The sequence below is a fragment of the Aythya ferina genome (assembly GCF_964211825.1).
Source record: "Aythya ferina genome assembly, chromosome: 1".
NCBI lineage: Eukaryota > Metazoa > Chordata > Aves > Anseriformes > Anatidae > Aythya > Aythya ferina.
In genome coordinates, this window is record NC_140296.1 from 49757140 (window position 1) to 49779302 (window position 22163).

Here is a 22163-nt window from a genome sequence, read left to right on the forward strand (position 1 = left end):
GATGATGTTATGTTTATTTTGGTGTGGTGAATTCTTTTTCGTTTTGATTTAAGTGAATTTTGTGAAGGTTGTTGTGATAATTGTAAAGTAAGAGTATATTGTGAGTAATCTTAAATATGCTTTTAACAGAGGCGAGGGGTGGAATGTAGTGGGTTTACGTGGCAAGGTTTTGGTAGCAGGGAGCCATAGGGGTGGTTTCTGTGAGAAAGATCTAGAAGCTGCCCCATGTTTGGGAAGGGCCCCATTGTTTTCCAGATCCGAGCCAATAAGCGATGTTGTTTTGCGCCTCTGTGAGAGCATATTTAAGACAGGGAAAAAACGCTGCACCACACAGCAGCCGGGAGAGTCAAGGGAGTGAGAGAACAGCCTTGCACCAAGGTCAGTGTAGAAGGAGGGGGAGAGGTGCTCCAGGCGCCGGAGCAGAAGTCCCCTGCGGCCTGTGGTGAGGACCATGGTGAAGCAGGATGTCCCCCTGCAGCCCATGGAGTACCACGGTGGAGCAGGGTTCCACGCTGCAGCCCGTGGAGGAGACCACGGTGGAGCAGGTGGCCCTGCACCGACGGAGGCTGCCGCCTGTGGAAGACCCCTGCCGGAGCAGATTCCGGGCCGGACCTGTAGCCCGTGGAGAGGAGCCCACGCAGGAGCAGGTGACCCGGCAGGAGCTGCTGCCCGTAGGGGAGCCAGGTTGGAGCAGTTTTCTCCTGAGGGGTGGACCCCGTGGTACGGACCCATATCTGGAGCAGTTCTGAAAGAGCTGCTGCCTGTGGGAAGCCCACGCCGGATCAGTTCATCAAGGACTGCATCCCGTGGGTGGGACCCCACAGCACAGGGGACGAGAGTGATCGAGAAGGAGCGGCAGAGAAGAAGTGCTGTAGACTGACCATAACCCCCATTCCCCCGTTCCCCTGCGCCGCTCGGGGGGAGGAGATGGAAGAGGGTGGATGGGGGGAAGGTGCTTTTGTTTTTTTTTCCCTTTGTTTTCTCACTTCTCTCGCTTGTTAGTTGTAGGCAATAAATCTTACTATCTCCTTATGCCGAGTCTGTTTTACCCGTTACAATAATTATTGCGTGATTTTCTCGTCCTTATCTCAATCCTTGAGCCCTTTTTACATATTTTCTCCCCATTCCTCTTTGAGGAGGGGGAGTGAGAGAGCAGCTGTGGTGGAGCTCGGCTGCCCACTCGAGCGGAACCACGACAAGCCTACGCCAGTCCCAGCCAAGAGCAGCCAGTTTCTTGTGGAGAATATTGTGGGAAACGGTGTCAAAAGCCTTACCGAAGTCAAGGTAGACCACATCCACAGCCTTTCCCTCGTTTCATTATATTGTTACATATAAAATGTGATATGATATATTACAAGTAATACTCTTTCTAATGATTGTTTTGGGAAGTTTTCATTTGTGAAAGAAATGCTGTGTTTCTGTGTTTTTTGTTTGCTTTGCTTTCTTGTTGCTCTTTTTTTTTTTTTTTTTTTTTTCTTTTGTAGTGGATTGCAGTCTTTATGTAAGGATGTGAGGACAAGTTTCTATTAAAGTAAATAAAAATCTTTGTAGTATTACTTTTTTTTTTTTTTTTTTTTTTTTAAAAAAAATAACCTAAAAGACAATTTTGGGAAATGATTTAAAAACATGGATATAGGTGTGTTGTGCTATATTAGATGATTTTCTTCTTCCTATCTGTCTTGCAGCTGTCATTACAGAGATGACTATCTTCTGTATACATGGTGTCATATATATCAGCCCTAAGGGGATTTGTTGGGTACCAAAGACATCTAATATTGCACTGAATATATGTGTTCAGGTACTCGATTTTGTTATTGATTTCATCTGTGTTCCACATTTTGCTACAAGCCATACCTATCCTACCATAGAATAGTAGACATGAAAGGTTTGTGTCATGTTTATGCAATTAGGATTGAAATGCTTCAGAATAACAGGATATATTGCAGCAAATTTATAACATCTATCTGTATAGCTTTATATATCTTTCTGTAAAGCATAGACATGATTTTATTACTCAGCTGTTTGTTTTTTTTCAAGCTGTGAAGAACTGTCACACAGCCACATCTAATGTGGTTGTAACAAACTCAATTCATGTATCGTATTTGTATTCAAGACAAAATTGTTGATGAGATTTCCTAAAGCTATCTTTTCACCACTGGAAATTAATGGGAGTTTTCTCACAGGGGCAATTACAGTAGCAGTCAATGAAGAACAACTCAGGTTCAGTGTCAGGAAAGTAAAAATATATTCTAGGGTCTCACTGCTTTTCTCAAGAACCAGATGTAAAATCCTTCAAGTTATAACTTTGTTTCAAAATAATTAAACACCAGTGTAAACGAAAAACCTAGTAGTCCTCATGACCTATGCTTGAGTTATCGCTTAATGTCAGGTATTTTGTACTAACAAAGGGTATTTTGAGCTACTGATCCATGTCTTCTAATGTTACAGAAAACCCTTTTTTTGTTTGTTTGTTTGTTTGTTTGTTTTTGTTTTTTAAATTTAAATTCTCATACATATCTACATTTGAAAACCGCTTATCTTTAGGTCTCAGAAGTCCTGCGAGAAGACTGCTCCAGAACTTCTCTGGTGGGAAAAAAGCTTTCTGATAATCCCTAACTTTTTTTTTTTTTTTTCCTACATAATTTATTTATGCTCTTACTTTCATTTTAAACAGTACTTTTTTATAGATTTAGACAGCAATCACATTCCCACTTAGCATTTGTTGTATTTTTTTTTCTATACTAATGAAATTAAAATTAATTTAGTTTCTACTTATAAAATTCTATTTCATCCTATTAATCTTTCTTAGTACAAACACAGTTTGAATTGATCCTTCTTGAACTATAAATGATTAGAACTATATAGTGTATTCTATGGAAAGCTCCAACATTACTTTGACCAGAAGCAGCAATAAGCCCAACTGTCTGTTTAAACTACCTTGTTGGAAAAATCCCATGATTTCCTCTTGCCTGAACTGACTTCTTTGTCACACTGTGATAAAGTTCTGGAAGTAGACAATTTTCCATCCTAGTAATTTCCGAATAAATAATTTTCTCCTAGTTCAGTCATTTTTGTTGCTAGCCCCTTTGTCAACATTTTTTTTTAATTATTATTTCTATTGTTTTCAGTCCTTCATCCAGGTTTACAAAGTTCTTTGTATATTATATCTCAGTCTTCAGCATTGAGAACTTAAAGATAATGACTTTCCAGTCTGTCTCAAAAGCAAAGTTCATTAGTACATACCCAATGTATTGTATGTACTAATGAGCTTTGTCAATATATTTCACAGAAATGTCAATGTATTTCCCAGAAATAGCTAGTTTACTGGTTATCTCACTTCAGCCTCATATTACTTGTTTCAGTGTTACCTGCTTCTAACTTCGTTTGATATAGCTGTCAATCACTTTGGAAGCTGTCAATTAATTCTTATTTTTTCCTATCCTGTCTGACATTATAGAAAATATTTTAATCTTGGAGAGTGAAGTGATCTACCACATTTCCTGTAGGTAGAAATAAGTCTTTTATTATTGACACATACTACATTAGTCCAGTATGATCTACCTCTTGTAAAAACAATAGAATTTTATTACCTATTCTATTTCTTAGATGTCTGCCTTATGTTATATTTTTCTTAAACCCTAAATGTTGCACTTTACTAAAATGAACAGAGCATTTTCATGGTAGTTATTACTTATTAATTGTTTATTACTGTTTCTGACACTCATATCGCATGATACTGCTCAGCTTTATAGTTGGATTAAAGATCTATTTCTGGACTTGTAAACAATGAAGCTAATGAAACAATGCCATCATAGTCATACTCCTTTTGGATCTGAGCTGGCTCAACATACAACTACTTTGAGCTTTTTCACTGTGCTTACCTCTCATTTGTTATTGAATTTCTTGTCATTAGAGAAAACTAGTAACTCTGAACCTGGATCTAAATACATGCTGACTACTCTGATGCTTTTCTTCTCCTTCATATGCCTGAAAAAGGTTTCCAGGGTTAGCTGCTCCAGGGATTGAGGTGAGGCTGACCAGCTTGTAGTTCCCTGGCTATTCCTTTTTGCCCGTCTTAAGATAATAGTGACTTTGGCCTTCCTCAATGTTTATTGAGAATGACATTTGTCATCTCATGGGTGCATCCCATTAGGGCCCATGTCCTAATGAATGTTTGTCCCATGTTTGCTGTTTCCCATCTTTTTTCTTTTTTTTTTTTTTTTTTTTTTTTTCCCTTTCTTAAATATGTTCTTGCAGAGGTGCAAACAACATCGCATATTGGCCTGGTTATGGCCAAGGTTCTGGCTAGTGGCAAGGCCTTTATCTAACATGGAGCAGCTTCTAGATTCTTCTCACAGAAGCCACCCCTATGGCCCCCCACTACCAAAACCTTGCCATGTAAAATCACTGCAAGGACCCAGAACAGCAGATAAACCCCATTTTATCACCAGCCGAGTAGCTTATTGGACTGGGGGAATAGACACCCTGGTGTGAGGTGAACCCTCTGTAATTCGCATTAAATTTACAGATAAGTTCTTTACAGCCTTCACAAAAGCCACTTTCATACAAGCCACGTACGAACAAGAACCTTAAGTTATTCCACAATCCGCTACAGTAAATTTTATAATGTTAAAACCACTGATTAGTGGAGCCCCAGCAATTCTTAAACCCCTATCTAGCTACAACACGGGAGTGAATAAAAAGAGACACAGAGAGTAATGATGCACCAGGCAATGCTGCTTGTAATGCTCTTAGTCACGTCTACCTCCCTACATGGACAGAATTAATGCATAGCCTTGTTAATTACAAACATGAAATGGGTTGGGATAGTTCACCAGCTGCAAAATGAAACCTGAGACCCTGGAAAAAAAGATTAGACGGTGAGGTTTGTGAAAGAGGAAGAAAAAAACTAGGTTAAAGGAAAATTAATATAAAGCCAGGCAAACAGAATTTCAGAAAAGGAGAACTGAGATATGGAATAAACATTAGCCTTAGGCATTCCCAGAACTTTGATTCAAGGTCATCTTACTGACAAACATCTCTGACAAATGAAGAAGAACTGGTAACAACAAATGTGGAGAAGGCAGAGGTATTTAACAACTTCTTTGCTTTGATCTTCACTAGTGGTCAGGCTTCCCACATCTCTCGAGTCCCCGTACTGACAGGTGAGGTCTGGTGGAGCAGAGTACCTCACACTGTAAGAGAAGAGTGAGTTCGGGACCTCATGACAAAATTTTACGACTACAGTTCTATGGGCCCTGATGGTATGCATCACAGGGTCCTGAGGGAATTGTCTGATGTAGTTGCCAAGCCACTCTCCATCATATTTGAAAAAAACATGTCAGTCAGGAAAAGTCCCTGGTGACTGGAAAAATTGAAACATCGCTCTCATTTTAAAAAGGAGTAGAAAGGAAGACCTGGGAAACTACAGACCAGTGAGCCTCACCTCTGTGCCTGGTAAGATCATGGAACAAATCCTCCTGGAGGCAATGTTAAGGTACAAGCAGGACAAACAGGTGATCCAGGACAACCAGCATGGCTTCAACAAGGGAAAATCACTCCTGACCAATCTGGTGGCCTTCTGTCGTCATGGAGTAATTGTATCAGTAGACAAGGGAAGACCGACCGATGTTGTCTACCTGGAATTCTGCAAGGCCTTTTACAGGGTCCCACACAACATCCTAATCTCTAAATTGGAAAAATATTGATTTGAAGGGTGGACCATCCAGTGGATAAGGAACTGGCTCCATGGCCATACACAGAGAGTTGTGGTCAAGGTTTCTATGTCCAGGTGGAGGCTGATGATGAGTGATGTCCCCCAGGGGTTAATATCTGCTTTTCAGTAACTTCATTGGTGACATAGATGATCGAATTGTGTGCACCTTCATCAAATTTGCAGGTGACACCAAGCAGAGTGGTGCAGTTGATAACAAAAAAGGAAGAGATGCTATTCAAAGTGACCTGGAGAAGTGGGAGAAGTGGGCCCATGTGAAGCGCATTATGTTCAAAAAGTCCAAGTGCAAGGTGCTGCACCTGGGTTGAGGCACAACCAGACAGGAGTATAGACTGGGAGAGGAACTTAGTGAGAGTAGCCCTGTGAAAAGAGACTTGGGGGATCTGGTGGATGAAAGGCTCGACATGAGCCAGCAGTGTATGCTTGCAGCCCAGAAGGCCAACTGCATCCTGGGCTGCATGAAAAGAGGCATAACCATCAGGTCAAGGGAGGTGATTGTCCCCCTCTACTCTGCCCCTGCGAGGCCCAGATTTGGCACCTCCAGCACAAGAAGGGTCTTGATGTGTTAGAGTTAGTTCAGAGGAGGGCTACAAAGATGATCAGAGAACTGGAGCACCTCTCCTATGAAGAAAGGCTGCAAGAGCTGGGGCTGTTCAGCCTGGAGATGAGAAGGCTCCAGGGAGACCTTATTGCAACATTTCAGTACTTCAAGGGTGCTTATAAAAAGGATGGAGAAGGACTCTTTACTTGGGTAGATAAAGATAGAGCAAGGGGGAATGGTCTTAAGCTAAAAGAGGATAGATTTAGACTAGACATTAGGAGGAAATTCTTCATTGTAAGGGTGGTGAGGCACTGGAACTGGTTGCCCAGAGAAGTCCTGGATGCCCCATCCCTGGAGGTGTTCAAGGCCAGGCTGGACAGGGCCTTGAGCAGTGGGGTTGAAGTTAGACAATCTTCCAACCAATCTTCCAAGATAACTTTCAACCCAAGCTATTCTATGATTATATGATACTGGCATTATCTTGAGTCTAATTAAGTATTCCAGAAGTGAGATGGCAGTGGAGGGAAAGAGCATATTTCAGTTCCTTTGGCACATGTTCCCAGGAAGAGAGACAACCCCTTTACTCCTCCTAGAGAAGAACTGCAGGGCATGAAAGAAAAAAAAAAAAAAAAGTAATGTCCTGCAGGCAAGTAGGTCTGCCTGTCCATACAGTTATCAGTGGGTGAGAGATGATGGTCCATACACTTTGATTTGAGTTGGTCCTCAAGAGGAACTGGTGAAAATTTTAATAGATACTGGAGCACAATTTTCAGCACTAACACAAGATGCTAAGAAGCTGTGTGTGAGACACAGATGGCAAAGGGTTAAGATTACTGGTGTGAACAGAGCAAGTGTTAACTGCCAAACTGCAAAGGTCATCTTGTGGCTCCTAGGTGAGAAGCACATGTTGACTGCTCATTGTTCTGATCATCATGAAAATATTATGGGTTTTGATGTTATGAATGGAGGCACATGGCACCTCTTGTGTAACAGTGTAGGTTCCATCAGTTCAAACCTCACTCCCTGCCCTGGTAGAAATAGGGAGTCTCCAGCCTGTGTACTTTGTACAGCCCCTGCAATCACTGTTTAAAAATTACTAACATACCACAGTTTCTGCTGTGGTCTGACATGGAATTTCTGAAGTCATAACTGATTGGGAGAGACGGCAAATTGTCTTCAAAAATCACTGCCAATATAGTTCACCTGTCTCTTCAGTTCAGAAATCAGATGGGAAGTGGAGTCTGATAATTGATTATCAGCACCTGAATGTTAATATAGCCCCACTAACCACTGCTGTACCAAGCTTTCAAGGCTAGGCTGGATGAAGCTTTGAGCAACCTGGTCTATTGGAAGGTGTCCCTATCCATGGCAGAGGGGTTGGAATTAGATGGTCTTTAAGGTCCCTTCCAACCTAAACCATTCTATGAGTCTATATTTATTATCCAATCATAAAACTTGCCATGAACATAGTACATAATATTTACGAGCTAAGTCTCATTCTTCCCTTTATTTTCCACTGCCTCTCATTGTCCAGACTTTTCTGCATGGTAAAAGCCTGGTATCTGCATAGGTAAGTGGATTTGACAGTATTTTGTTTCTTATTAGCTAGTATGTGCTCTTAAGTAATAAACTGCTAGAAGAAAGAATACCTTCAGTGCCTTTTTACATCCATCATAGACTTAGCACTGTGTAGGTCTGTGAAATTTTGCAAAGGAGATAGGAAATGGGCATTTTTAAGACTGTGGTGCATTCTAGTGTAAAACTTGATCTTATAATTTATTTTCAGAGTTTGGTCACTCCTCTATCAATACCAGGTCAAGCACATGTGATTACAGCTGCAAATTTCTTAAACCATGAATGCTCGTGGTATAGCTTGCAAAGTATGGTTTGGATTTTGTGATATGGTTTGGATTTTGTGATACTCACTACCTGTGAGTTGTAGATATGCAGAGAACTGAAATTAGGGAGAAGTTCCAATAAACAGCATTAAAAAAATAAATTAGATTAGAAGCCAAGGATACCTAAAATAATTGCATAAGGCCTTATGGATGATAAGTTAGTACTTTTATGTTAATATGATAGACTGAATCCAAAACACACATCCTGACACAAAAATATTTGTACTGGTTCTTTTTGTTTCCTTTCTCTATATTTTTGGAATTCATATGACTCCCTTTTGTTTCATCTTTGTCAATACAATACAGTGATCCTATATATAGAAGCCTTGTATATGACAATGTGTCCCAAAATAGTTGCTTCTAATAAGCTATAGAATCATAGAATATCCTGAGTTGGAAGGGACCCTTAAGGATCATCAAGTCCAACTCTTGACACCGCACAGGTCTACCCAAAAGTTCAGACCATGTGACTAAGTGCACAGTCCAATCTCTTCTTAAATTCAGACAGGCTCGGTGCAGTGACCACTTCCCTGGGGAGCCTGTTCCAGTGTGCAACCACCCTCTCTGTGAAGAACCCCCTCCTGATGTCAAGCCTAAATTTCCCCTCCCTCAGCTTAACCCCGTTCCCGCGGGTCCTGTCACTGGTGTTAATGGAGAAAAGGTCTCCTGCCTCTCGACTCCCCCTTACGAGGAAGTTGTAGACTGTGATGAGGTCTCCCCTCAGCCTCCTCTTCTCCAGGCTGAACAGGCCCAGTGACCTCAGCCGTTCTTCGTACGTCTTCCCCTCCAGGCCTTTCACCATCTTCGTAGCCCTCCTCTGGACACTCTCCAACAGTTTCATGTCCTTTTTATACTGTGGTGCCCAGAACTGCACACAGTACTCGAGGTGAGGCCGCACCAGCGCAGAGTAGAGCGGGACAATCACCTCCCTTGACCTACTAGCGATGCCGTGCTTGATGCACCCCAGGACACGGTTGGCCCTCCTGGCTGCCAGGGCACACTGCTGGCTCATATTCAATTTGCTGTCTACCACGACCCCCAGATCCCTCTCTTATAGGCTGCTCTCCAGCGTCTCATTGCTCAGTCTGTACGTGCAGCCAGGGTTTCCCCGTCCCAGGTGCAGGACCCGGCACTTGCTCTTATTGAACTTCATGCGGTTGGTGATCGCCCAGCTCTCCAACCTATCCAGATCTCTCTGCAAGGCCACCCTCATTCGAGTCCACAACTCCTCCAAGTTTGGTGTCATCAGCAAACTTGCTCAAAATACCTTCTATTCCTACATCCAAATCGTTTATAAAAATATTGAAAAGTACCGGCCCTAAAATGGAGCCTTGAGGGACCCCACTGGTGACCGCCCGCCAGCCTGACGAAGCCCCATTTACCATAACCCTTTGGGCCCTGCCCGTTAGCCAATTGCTCACCCATCGTATGATGTTTTTATTTAGCTGTATGGTGGACATTTTGTCCAGTAGGATCCTATGGGAAACTGTGTTAAAAGCCTTGCTGAAGTCCAAAAAAATCACATCAGCTGGTTTCCCTTGGTCCACCATACGGGTGATCTTATCATAAAAGGAAATCAGGTTAGTTAGGCAGGACCTACCCTTCACAAACCCATGCTGGCTGGGACCAATGACTGCTTTGTCCCCCAGGTGCGCCTCAATAAGTTCGAGAACCAACTTCTCCATGATTTTACCAGGCACTGACGTGAGACTGACAGGCCTGTAATTGCTAGGGTCTTCTTTCTGACCCTTCTTGAAAATTGGCACAACATTTGCCAGCTTCCAGTCTACCGGGACCTCTCCAAATTCCCAGGATCGTTGAAAAATAATTGAGAGAGGTTCCGCGATGACATCCGCCAGCTCTTTCAGCACCCGGGGATGAATCCCATCCGGACCCATGGACTTGTAGGGATCCAGGTGGAGTAGCAAATCCCGCACACGTTCAGGGTCGGTTGGGAGTTTGACATCCCCACCGTCCCGGTCCTCCAGCTCAGGGCACCCTGGGTCCCAAAGCCCATCATCGGCATTGAAGACAGAGGCAAAGAAGGCGTTAAGCGTCTCTGCTTTGCCTATGTCATTGTCTGTGAGGAGACCTTCCCCATCAAGGAGCGGCCCTATGTATTCTTTAGTTCTCCTTTTTCCATTCACATATCTAAAAAAAACCTTTTTATTTTCTCTCACAGACACAGCCAGCTTCAACTCTAGGTGTGCTTTGGCCACACGAACTTTCTCCCTGCAAACACGAACAGCATCCCTGTATTCTTTCCATGACACCTGGCCCTCCTTCCAGTGGCGAAACACTCTCTGTTTCCACCTAATCTCCATTAGAACGTTCCTGGTCAGCCACGCCTGCCTCCTGCCCCGCCTGCCTGACTTGCGATATTTAGGAATTGCCTGATCTTGTGCTTCTAGGAGGCATCGCTTAAAGAATGACCAGCACTGGTGGACATCGAGGCCTTCAAGAGCAGTTTCCCAGGGGACCTTGCTGACTAGTTCCCTGAGCAGCCTGAAGTCCACTTTCCCCATATCTAGGGATGAGGTTTTGGTGGCACTTTTCCTTCTGTCACCGTAAATTTTGAACTCAACCACTTCATGGTCGCTATGACCGAGGCGGCCACCAATCACCACATCTCCCACCAGACCCTCTCTGTTTTCTAGCAACAGGTCTAGGAGGGCACCTTTCCTAGTTGGCTCCGTTAGCACCTGCACCAAGAAGTTATCATCTAGGTGCTTCATGAACCTCCTGGACTTGCTCGTGTCAGCCGTGTGGCACTCCCAGTTAACGTCCGGCAAGTTGAAGTCCCCCATAAGGACAAGGGGAGTTAATCTCGAGGCCTCTCTTAGTTCTGTAAAGAATAATTTATCGGCGCTATCGTCCTGGCCAGGCGGTCTGTAATAGACTCCCACAACGACATCCCCTTTATTCGTTCGTCCCTTGATCCTTACCCAGAGGCTCTCAACTTTGCCATCGCTGACCTGAAGTTCCACACAGTCCAGCCCCTGCTTCACATACATCACCACCCCACCACCTCGCCTACCCTGCCTGTCCCTCCTGAAGAGCCTGTAACCATCTATCGCAACACCCCAGTCACAGGACTCATCCCACCAGGTTTCGCTTATGCCGATGATGTCGTAGGTGCGGGACTGGGCCAGGACTTCTAGCTCATCCATTTTATTCCTCATACTGCGTGCGTTCATGTAAAAGCACTTCAGGTGCGTCTCCTTACACTCAGCACCTTGTGGATCTGACTGAAGGACCTCACTGGCACACAGCCCCTCTGATTCTAGCGTACCATCCCTTAGGTCTTCACCGGCGCGCCTGGTTTTAGCCCCTTCCCCCTTTGACTCTAGTTTAAAGCCCTATCTATCAGCCCTGCCAACTCCTGACCAAAGATCCTTACCCCTCTCCGAGAGAGGTGCATCCCATCCGGTGCCATCAGGCCCGGTGTAGCATAGACCTTCCCGTGATCAAAGAATATATTTATCAACAAATAGAAATATTGTAATGATTTTCTGCTAACACTTGAAGGTATTTAGTGTGATCCAGTAGAATTATTCATAGACTATTGCAATATATTTCGGTACTTTGACTTTAAGATTTGTGGCAATACAAATTGCTGATACAATATGAACATAACTTTGAAGAAAAGATGAAGCTAGTTTCATTTATAATTTAGGCTATAATTTTTGAGAAAAATATAAAAGAGAATAAATAAACTTTTCTCTTGACTAGCTAACTAATTTCTGACCACTACTGTTACACAGTAGTTGTTAAGCAGTTGGTATGGAACCTGACAGTACAGTAACAATATTTCTCCAGGATTACTGGGAGAAATGTACCTCACTTACATACTCAGGATCCCATTTTCATTATTAGGCCAGATTAAAAATTTATGGTATGTTTGGACATCAGACTCAATTTAAAATCCATATCAACTTGGCATTACTGAGAAGGCCATATACTGTAAGGTCAACAGTTTCCATTGATCAGGCTGTCATTTCTGATGTTTCAATGCAGTGTTTCAGTGTAGTTTGGGAAGTTTTTTCTACAGCTTTAACAGTGGTTATTTTCTATATTTGTGATGCTGAATCAAAAGATGTTTAAAAGATGTTTAGTACTATAGCAGTAATTAGTGTCCTCAAAGTTGTTTCTCTCACACTTTTCTTCCTCCTCTTTCTCATAGGACCTGAACATTTTAGATTTTAATTTCAAACAGTTGGGATATTCAGGCATATTGGTGTAGTCATATAAACATTCAAGATTTGATAATTAGGGGGTAACAAGTTAGAGATCTATAAGATCAAAGTGACATGAACATGTGACCAGCAACTCATTGTTTCTTATCACATAATTTCTTATTCTGTAAGTCTGTCGGGGGAATCAGTGAAATTACTGGCATGGAGTATTATTACTTGCATCCCTTTTTGTGTACTTTTTTTTTCTTTTCTATAATTATTGGCTCCTGGTACAGATATTATTAGATTCTTGCATTCTTTTGCTATTGTACAGTTTCATTACTAATTTAGTTCTGTTGCCTTGCTTTTGCTTTCATATCAAGAAGATTCAGAGAAGACTTGGACTGCATATGCCATTTTTCATAAGGAAACAGTTTTGTTTATATATAGATCTAAGACATTTTTATTACCACATTATTGCATATGATATTCAAGGAAATAATTATAGGTTTGTAAATATATTTACAAATTTTAAGCACAAAAGCTTGCATATTAATATTCAAGATCATATTTGTATATCAATAAATATCAATAAATTTTACCTTTATTTTATATCCTATTTGCCTTTTTTTTTTTTCTCTAATCGATATTATTTCGATTGCATGGACAACTGGGTGTATAATAGTAACTTTAGAATTTCACCTCATCATTTAATTTTTCAGGTGCTGTTACATGACTAAAGAACAGAAAAAAAAAGAAGATTTCAATAGTTAAGGTACTTAAATTTGTACTGACTCATTTTTCAAAGTATGCAGAGTTTTCAAACAAACAAGTTATCTGCAAAAAATAGACTTGCAAACTGGAATTAAATGCATAGCCAGATGTATTTTGGTGTCAGAATGCTAGTACAGCATATACTTATATCTTCCAACATGTTAGGATATCACATTCATCTCTATGCTACAGGTTTTGCCTGGATGTTAATAAATTCCAGGATGTGTTTCAGTGACTTTAGGAATATGATTTGAAATCTAGACTGATTATTAGCATCCTTGGACTATTTTTTAACTGCAATTATTCTTTTTAACTTCATTTGTCATCCTTCTCAATGGCTTTGTCTTAGCCAAGTTTCTTGTCATTTCTTCACTGCCAATTTTCATGTTCTAACAACAGTTTTCTTTCTTCCTGGTATTAACCAACATTTGCTGTTATTGTCCTTGTCAATTTCTTTGGCACTTTACTCAAGGGATCTTGAAAACAAAACAAAATAAAATCCTAAAGCATTGCAGTATTCTGTCTCCTAACTTCTATCTCAATGCTTCATTGATACTGTTTGTACTCTATTGCTAAGATAAAGTATTAACTAGACAGACCTCAGAAATTTCAGGGAACTCTAGCATCACTTCCCTGTCTTTTGATCTTGGTCACTTGGTCTATCTAGCTATCTGTCTATCTATATATAGGCAATAGTATTAGCTTTAACAGTAATGCTTACTCCAGCTTGATCATTAAAGAGTCCATTAAAAATGTGAACTTTAAAATACTCAGAAGACTTAAGAACTAAAGCTAGCATAATGAATGTGAAGTTGGGATGGCATGTAACAAACACAATTTTACATAAAGAGCGAACATATAATTTTATCCCTATTGATATGCTAATATGTTAGCGAATCTTCGGATGCTTATTTGGAAATTATCAAGACAGCTGCAAATCAAGCAGTGTTAACTGTATATTTACAACTGTAATATATTTTATTCATTCATCTGGTAATTTTAGATTACACATTTTCAGTAATGTATGCTTCCTTGGAGATTGTTGTCTCTTTTCTTGAGGTCTTTGCAATGATGTATATTCAGATCAAATGATGCTAAATGAACTATAAATTTTCACAGATTAGATTATAAAACAGAATTGTTGAATTATAAAGCAGAGCTGTTGCCAACTTTTACTTGTCTATTCGTTTTGATACCTAGAATTATAGAATGGTTGGATTGGAAGGGACCTTAAAGATCATCTAATTCCAACCCCCCTGCCATGGGCAGAGACACCTCCCACTAGACCAAGTTGCTCAAAGCTCCATCCAACCTGGCCTTAAACACTTCCAAGTCATCCACATCCACAACTTCTCTGGGCAACTCGTGATTTTAGTAATTTGATGACCATTCAAGAAGTCACAAGGGGGCAGAATCATAATTCCAACTGACAAGTGTATCATAAATACTATACTTACTGTGCTCTAAAGCTTGACTATATGAGAGACAAAGAGGTAGTTCCTATGCTTTATTTTCCTTTGAAAAAAAATGCTTGTAGAATTGTTCCTTAACTGTTGGGGCAAACAGGAGTAGGGAAAAAAGGGCTGTAGTGTGAAACAAGAAAGGGACAGAGATAAGTCATGTCTCAAGTCCAGACAACACAGATGAGCAAGTGACCATACTTTTATGGTTAACTCTCACTGTAGAATTTTATTTTATTTTATTTTATTTTATTTTATTTTATTTTATTTTATTTTATTTTATTTTATTTTATTTTATTTTATTTTATTTTATTTTATTTTAAATTTGTTGTTGTTGTTATTGGAAAGAATTAAATAGAAAAGTTACAACAAAGTCAGAGAACAAGCTGACAATAAACAGGAAGATTACTAAGGAAGTCCAGCACTTAAGTCTCCATTCTAGCCTTTTTTAAACATAAGCATAGTCTTGAATATAACTTACATATATAATATTATAACAGATAACTTCCTTAACAGTTCTCTAAAACTCCTTCTTATGATTATAGCCTCTAAATGATGTATTGCCTTTTACCCCTCTGAACCATGAACTAAAGTGAATGTAGGCAAGTTTTCCAACTTTTTTGACAAAAAAAAAAAATAAATAAATAAAAAAAAAAAAAAAACAGAAATTAAAGCATATGATCTTTGAGAAATGGAAGACCATTCAGTTCATATTTGAATCCTTAGTAATGCTGCTATATAATTTTTCCTTTTCCTTTTCATTTTGCCTGTTTCATTTGCTGGCAGCACCCAGCAGATACTAGGGGAATTTATTTGAACACACACAGACACTTTTTTTTTTCAGTTGAACTTTAAGACATCTGTTTTGGAATTAAATTAATCATATGCCAAATACTTTTTGCTATTATTTATTAATATTATTATTTTAAGATACAGCTACCCACGGTGCAGATACCAAAGCTACAAAAAGTGAATCTTGCCTACCTCTTAGGCATATAACAATTGAGAATAAGACAATATCTTGATATCTTAAATTTCAACTAATAAAACAAGAAATTGTTGTTCATTTGGTGTTTTGGTGTTATTTTTCCAAGCCTAGAAAATATCTCATGCTTTACCTCAGAAACTAGGTATCCAATAACAGATATTTCATGTCTGTAAAAAACAAATATGTCTGTTCTTAACTATAGGCAGCAATTTATTATTATTATTATTATTATTATTATTATTATTATTATTATTATTATTATTATTTGCCACACTGTTATATATCCACAATGAGTTTGAATGCGGTTTTGTGGGTTGGGTTGTTGTTGTCTGATTTTATGTTTGTTTCTTTGCTCAGTTTGGTTTTGTTTTTCTTTTTCTCATTAAAATGCTCTTTGGGAATGACGTTACTGTCCTATCTTTGGGCTTGATCTGTCTTAAGGCAAAATTTAGTTGTTATTCCAGCAGATATATCACCAAGAACATTTATTGATATTAGAGATATAAAAATCTAGCTTTTTCCCTAGGAAATCTAAAATATATTATTTTTTCTCCGTTAGTCAGTGTTAATATATCTGTATGTCCCAGATAACAAAGCTTACTTCTGATCACAGAAAACAAATTTCATATTATTATTATAATTTTTTTTAATACTTAATTTGCATGCTGTTTTATCCTTTGGAAAAATAATTTGCCAGTGCAATCAAAATCTGCAATTCTTCTGTACTAGATAATAAAGGATTACAGGTATGAAACAGTGGCTTCACACCTACTGGAAGGTGTTTATAGCTGAGTGAAGTCTAGCAAAGCACAGAAATCAAATATGATGTATTTTTATTAAATTGACTGCTTGCTTAAAAGGGTGTCTTGATATTCTAATTCTCCATTATGCTCTTAGTCTTGCATCAGTAGTAGAAAAGTATGGATCATTTGGGCTTAATAATATGCATTGAACATTATCTACCTGGACTTGTGCAAAGCATTTGACATTTTCCTCCATGATATCCTTGTCTCTAAATTGGAGAGACATGGGTTTGATGGATGGACAACTTGTTGCATAAGGAATTGGCTGGATTGTTGCACTCCAAGAGTTGCAGTCAGAATCTCGATGTCCAGCTGCTGATGGAGATCAGTAACAAGTGGTGTTCCTCAGGGATCTTCACCAGATCCTTGGGACTGGTGCTGTTTAACACCTTTGTCAGTGACATGGAGAGTTGAACTGAGTGCATTCTCAGCAAGTTTTCTGATGACACCAAGTTGTATGGTGTGGTTGACATGTTGGAGGAAAGTGTGGAACCTTGACAGAGGGAACTTGACAGCCTTAAGTGTTGTGCTCATGTGAAGCTCATGTTAAAGATGGCCAAGTACAAAGTCCTGTGGCTGGGTTGGAGCAATCCCATGCATAAAAACAGGCTGGGTTGAGACCAGCCCAGAGGAGATGGACTTGAGGGTGTTGATTGATGAAAAGTGTGATGTGAGCCAGCAATGTGAGCTTGGAGCCCAGAAAGTCAATAGGCTGCATCAAAAAAATTGTTTCCAGCAGATTGCGGGAGGTGATTCTCTCCCTCTGTTCTGCTCTTGTGAGACCCCACTTGGAGTACTTGTTCTGGTTTCAGATAGGATAGAGTTAATTTTTCTCCTAGTAGCCAGTATGGTGCTTTGTTTGGGATTTAGGATAAGAAAAATGTTGATGGCAAACTAATGTTTTGTTGCAGAGCAGTGCTTACACTAAGCCAAGGACTTTTCAGCTTCTTGCTCTGTCACACCAGTCGGTAGGCTGAGGGTGCAGCAGGAGCTAGGAGGGGACTGAACCAGGACAACTGACCCAAACTGGCCAAAGGCCATACCATGTGATGTCATGCTGAACAATTAATATGGTGTGGCTGGCTGGGGTTAGGGGTACTGGCTGCTCAAGGCTAGACTGGGCATCAGTCAGTGGATGGTGAGCAATTGCATTGTGCATCACTTGTTTTGTACACATTATTAGTAGTAGTACTATTATCATTATTATTATTATTTTCCTTTCTTTTCTGTCCTAATAAACTGTCTTCATCTCAACACACAGTCTTCATTTTTTTTTCTGATTCTCTCCCCCGTTCCAGAGAGGGTGAGTGAACAGCTGTGTGGTGTTTAGCTGCCATCTGGGTTAAACCACAACAGTTCTGGGGCCCCCAGTACAAAAAAGGACATCAACCTATTAGAACAAGTCCAGAGAAGGGCCATTATCAGAGGACTGGAACACCTTTCCTATGAAGACAGACAGATGGAGATAGGATTGTTCAACCTGGAGAAGAGAAAGCTCTGGGGAGACCCCACAGTGGCCTTTCGGTACCTACAGAGTACTGGAGGGGCCTACAAGAAATCAGAAAAGGGACACTTTGTCAGAGTGTGTAGTGATAGGACAAGTAGAAAAGGTTTTAACCTAAATAAGGGTAGATGTAAATTAGATATTCAGAAAAAAAATATTTAGAGGTGGTGAGGCACTGGAACAGGTTGCCCAGAGAAGCTGTGGATGTCTCCATGCATAAAGGTGTTGAAGGCCAGGTTGGATGGGGCTTTGAGCGACCTGGTCTAGTGGAAGGTGTCCCTGCACATGGCAAAGGGATTAGAATTAGTTGATCTTTAAGGTCCCTTCCAACCCAAACAATTTTATGAATGCATGATTCTATGTTTAAAAACAAACAAGCAAACAAACACAAATATGAAAAGGAATAATTATAACAAAAATGTTTCAGTGTTCACTTAATGTTTCTGCCTTCTCCAAAAGTGTATTTTTTTTTTCATCCTAAGAATGATGTGAACCATATCACTGAAGAGAAAATTCAAGCCATTTAAAACAGTTATGAGTGAAGTTCATTAAAAATAAAATTTTGTGGCTTAAGAGTATTATTTTTTTTAATATCCATATCTTTTTTTTTTTTTTTAATTATCCGTGAATTGAAAAAAGTAACTGATTGAGTGACTATATTGTATGTGAAGATAAAAGGTTCACCTAACTGATTCTTCAATATAGTTCTGTAGTCCAGAGTTCCCATGCATTCACAATGATGAGATGGATACTTAAAAGTTATCTTATGAATCTGGAAATGTCAATGGAAACATTGATAAAGGAAACAATGTAAAAAGGAATAAAATATAACTGATATTTTATATATAGTAGACTTACTCTGTCTTCTGTTACTTTTCTTTGTAGGCCTTATTTTTATTTCATAAATTTGCATGCTACTTTCCCTGAGAATATTTTTAAAAATACAAGTAAATTTACTTGTCAATATAATGTATAATAGAATAAATACTCGTTCTCTTTTTATTTTAAAGATTGCATTTAACTTAAAACACCATAATTTTCACTTTAGAACATGAACCATGATGTAAATTGCATTAAAAAATAGAAAATAATTTAAATTGAAAGTCAGACTATGTTTTGGGACAGAAAGGAGGCTGGCCTTAGTTTAGCTTACTAGAGTGTTGCCTACCACCGATTTTTACTATCTTCAGTTATTTAAATAATCCTGTTTCCTTCCTTGCACAGAGAGTTACCTGTCTTAATTACCTCTCTGCAAAGACTGCAAAGAGGTTTCCCTGAGAAATTTGTAATGATATATCACTGCTGCTTCTTTGCTGAAGTGTTTTTGTAATCCTGTTTGTTAATGATCTACCAATGTTTAGGAAGAAGCCCTTTTCCAAAGTTCTCCAAAGCAAATACATATATACATACATACACATATATATACATATACATACATATATATATTTATATATATCACAGAATCACAGAATCATCTAGGTTGGAACAGACCTCCAAGACCTCTGACAAACAGGATTACAAAAACACTTCAGCAAAGAAGCAGCAGTGATATATCATTACAAATTTCATTACAGCCTCTGACCTAACACTAACAAGTCCTCCACTAAACCATATCACTAAGCTCTACATCTAAACATCTTGTAAAGACCTCCAGGGATGGTGACTTCACCGCTTCCCTGGGCAGCCCATTCCAATGCCTAACAACCCTCTTGGTAAAGAAGTTCTTCCTAATATCCAACCTAAACCTCCTCCCCTGGCGCGACTTTAGCCCAATCTCCCTCATCCTGTCACCAAGCACGTGGGACCAACCACCACCTCACTACAGCCTCCTTTAAGTAGAATGTAAAGGTCTTGTAAAGACCTCCATTAAGTAGAATGCAATAAGGTCTCCCCTGAGCCTCCTTTTATTCAGGCTGAACAAACCCAGCTCCCTCAGCTGCTCGTCATAAGACTTGTTCTCCAGATCCCTCACCAGCTTCGTCGCCCTTCTCTGGACTCACTCGAGCACCTCCATGTCCTTCTTGTAGTGAGGGGCCCAAAACTGAACACAGTACTTGAGGTGTGGCCTCACCAGAGCCGAGTACAGGGCAACCACCACATTCCTAGCCCTGCTGGCCACACTGCTTCTTATACAAGCCAGGATGCTGTTAGCCTTCTTGGCCACCTGAGCACACTGCTGGCACATACTCAGCCAACTATCCACCAATACTCCCAGGTCCTTCTCTGCCTGGCAGCTTTCCAACCACTCATCTCCCAGCCTGTAGCTCTGCTTGGGGTTGTTGCGCCCCAGGTACAGGATCCAGCACTTGGCCTTGTTGAACTTCATACAGTTGGCCTCAGACCATTGGTCCAGCCGAGCCTCCTGCAGAACCTTCCTATCCTCGAGCAGATCAACAGATGCACTAACTTGGTGTCATCTGGGAACTTACTGAGGGTGCACTCGATCCCCTCATCCAGATCATCGATAAAGATATTAAAGAGCACTGGCCTTAATACTGATGTAATAGCTTCATGACTTTGTAGCATTTTGATGTTGTTGTTGTTGTGCTTTTTTTGTGTTGTTGTGCTTTTTTTTTTTTTCCCTGACCTTTGAGACTACTTAAGAAGAATAATCAACAGTCAATGTATAAGACACAAGCACTTTGAAATAATACTTTTCTATGCATCTGATGAGTCTGGTGATTTTTATGGATTGTATTTGTACAGATTGTAAAAGAATGTATTTTATTTGAATGCAATAATTTTACTGATACAAAATTTTAAGTATCTAATGACATCTGCTAAAACCAATGCGTTTTATGTGATTGCAAAAAATTGGAATTTTAAAAAAAAGATACCTCAATTTATAAATAAATAAATAATTAATTAATTCCTGCCTGTAGTTCACTGCAGGAATTTTCCATTCAGCCATTGTGTTCAGGATTTTGATAATACATTATTTCAATTTGTCTGTTTAGCAAAATTTCAGTAGTTTCAGTACCTTCCCTTATTTTGTTATGAAAGTTGTATCTTCACAGCAAAAATTTGAGTTTATTTAAAAAAAAATCATACACCTAATCTGAAAAAATAGGCAAGTGCAAGAATAAACATTTTTATTCATATGTGTGTCTTATTATATAATTTATACATATTAATATATGTTTATATAAATTATATATAATCAATTATATATAATTTAATCATATTATATATACATAAGATACTTTATTTTCTCATTTTATATATATATGTATATACACCTAAGTATTCTAACATGAAATCTTTTTGACTGTAGCTCTCAAATGATCTATAAATAACACGAAAGCATTGGATACATTTATCATATCAAAAATCTTATTTTATCTTATTTTATATATTATTATTATTATATCATATATTATTATATCATATATTATTATTATTATTATTATTATTATTATTATTATTATTATTATTTTATATTTGAATTATATATTTATGTTATAACAACCTTTAACAGGAGATTAATTATTTTTCTTATTACTGGCTGGGAATCAAGGAGCTAATGCTAGTTTTCAGTTTTCTATTCAGATATTGCACATAATTTCACCTGCTTTCTTGAATATATCCAATATTTTGTTGATAGAACAATAAATTGCTTTCTTTGTTTTCTTAAGGGCTCAAGAGTTGACACTGACATGAAGACAGATACCAAAAGGTATGGTTGCCTTATATATTTGATTGCAGTCACTGAGATTTCATAGAATAAAGTTGTTTTTGTGTATTGTTTTTTATTTGATTGCATTGTATCTTATTTTATTTATTTTATTTGTCTAGAAAATCCCAAGAACATAGCAGTAAAGGTTTCTAAAGACTTGTTTCTTCTTTCTAGACCAAAGCCTTTGAATTTATGCAGATTGTGATTTAGAATTCATTACAACAGTTTTGTTGAAAACAACAACGAAAAGCCTGTTTTGGTGTCATCACTGTAATTGGCTAATCAAACTTTAGGGAAGCTTTAAATGAGAACAAGCTAATTCAAGATCCTTTGTCTGTAACATAAACTAACAATAGATAACAGTAATAACTTTTTTTTTTTGAAAATTTTCCTTATTTCTTCTGCAATAACATTTTATTTTATCTTTTTTTTTTTTTTTTTTTTTTTTTTTTTAATCTGTGAACTTGGTAATAAAATACTTGTTCATATTGTTCTGCTAGTTGTATTAGCTCTACACAGAAACTAGTCAAAATAGCATTTTACTAGTGTAATCTCTATCATCTCTGAATGTAACCTCCACATGCAAAGAAAAATATTTAAACAGTAAATT

The 22163-nt window shown here is 38.9% G+C and overlaps 1 long non-coding RNA gene across 1 annotated transcript in view; it reads right to left on the minus strand.

The window, feature by feature from the left end:
• Positions 1-330: 330 nt before the first annotated feature.
• Positions 331-22163, minus strand: part of LOC311430310 — a 215896-nt gene continuing 194063 nt past the window's right edge. The window contains exon 2 of the long non-coding RNA XR_014688690.1: positions 331-1201. This is a non-coding gene — a long non-coding RNA (uncharacterized lncRNA). The remainder of the gene's footprint in view (positions 1202-22163) is intronic.